Source organism: Mycetomoellerius zeteki, unplaced genomic scaffold, assembly GCF_001594055.1.
Source record: "Mycetomoellerius zeteki isolate Tzet28-1 unplaced genomic scaffold, Tzet1.0 scaffold228, whole genome shotgun sequence".
In the NCBI taxonomy this organism is placed as follows: Eukaryota; Metazoa; Arthropoda; class Insecta; order Hymenoptera; family Formicidae; genus Mycetomoellerius; species Mycetomoellerius zeteki.
Genome location: NW_017257203.1, coordinates 1,561,153 through 1,562,887, shown reverse-complemented (window position 1 = coordinate 1,562,887; position 1,735 = coordinate 1,561,153).

The window sequence follows — 1,735 nt, the reverse complement described above, 5'->3', positions numbered from 1 at the left end:
GAAGGAATGAGAGATGTCGGGATGTCTGTCAATTTTGAAAAATTGCGCGTATATAAGTGGCCGCCATTAGAGATAGCTCCATCCGTGACGACACGAACGTATAAGATATATCTTTTTGATCGTATACGTGAGGCAATGCCGAGTATTCGGCAACTACCGGTCCAGTTTGTGTTAAATGTACGGAAATTGTTTCGTTACTAATAACCCGATCATGTATTTTGCTCCATCATAAGATTATTTAACTATTCGATTAACTAATATAAACAAGAAGAGAAAAAGATATCCCAGGTAGAGAACCAGGTAGAGCACAGAGAACTCTAATTCATACAACACAAAAATTTGCAGAAATATAGATACAACGTTTGCAATATCACCGCAATATTGCTAAAACGTAATGTTGTTGCAAATTTTGCGTTGTATGGAGTAATAATACCATCATCATTTGTTACTTTATTTGTCACTTATAGATTCGTTTATAAATAATAAATAAAGTCATAATGTTCTATGGTATATCATTATAACTCTTGTTCTATCTGCTAGAGCGGTTTTGCTAAAGTACTTAAAAATTTAGCTGGATGCGGATCTGAGAACAATTTGTCGGACAATTAAAATATTATAATTATGTAAGATATTCAAATACGAAATAATTATGTACGATATTCAAGTTGGTTGCTGGAATGTCAAAACTTTTTACAACATTGCTTATTTGCTATTATACTTGAGTTTCCTACAAAATTTTGATGATCCAATAATAAAATTGTTTTCCAATTTATATCTACCTAAATTTTTAGATGCTTCAGCAAGATCGTTCTTCTCGTATAGATAAGTACAATTAATTGTCGATCTGAGACTTTATTTGCAAAAAATATCACATAATATAAAAAGTTAGTATAATATATAGCATAGGAGCAATATTGCAATATTACTGCAACTGTACGGGATGCATTATGTATATTACAGATTTTCGTATAATAGATTCAAGAATAGGTCTCCTGATCGCAAATCACGTGAGATAGTGGATCGCGATGTATATATCAGCACAACGGAATCGTAAGATAGTCGAGGAACAAACGAGAGGAAGAAAGAGTCTCGGAGAGAGGATATCGCGAGTTGCAGTCGAGCGGACGCGGGCGTAGCGTGCCACGGACACGACATAGATACCCGGCCCTTGGTTACCGCTCATCGGGTAGCATCACGGCAGCTCGCAGATTAACGGAGAGAAAGAGCTGAAGCTGTGAGAGAGGGAAGGAGAGAGGCAGGGGAGAGAAGGAGAGGAATGATGAAAAATATGTCGGCGAAGACGAGCAGGCGAATACGACGATATATCGGCAACGATGGAGGGAGACAAAGAGAGAAGAGACAAGACAAAGGAACAACGAAGGGCAACCCGGTGGCGTACAAAGGAGGGTAGCAGGAAGAAGGAAAGCGCAGGAGCAACGTGGAGGAGAGGGAGAGAGAGAGAGAGAGAGAGAGAGAGAGAGAGAGAGAGATAACGTGGTAGGAGGAGAGCGACGCGATGGAGGTGGACAGGCTACGGTGGAGGAGAAGGATGCGTGGAGTCGCGGAGGATAGGCAGGAGAGAGGATAGGCACACGCGCGAATCGATTAGGTGCGCGTCGGCCATTTTGTTGCCGGTTCGCCGGGCGGCCGCGGAGGCGTGGATCCCGGACGGCGTCGACTCCACCGCGAGGACGAATCGTTCACTGTCGCGCGCCGCTCTCTCGCGTTCGATAGG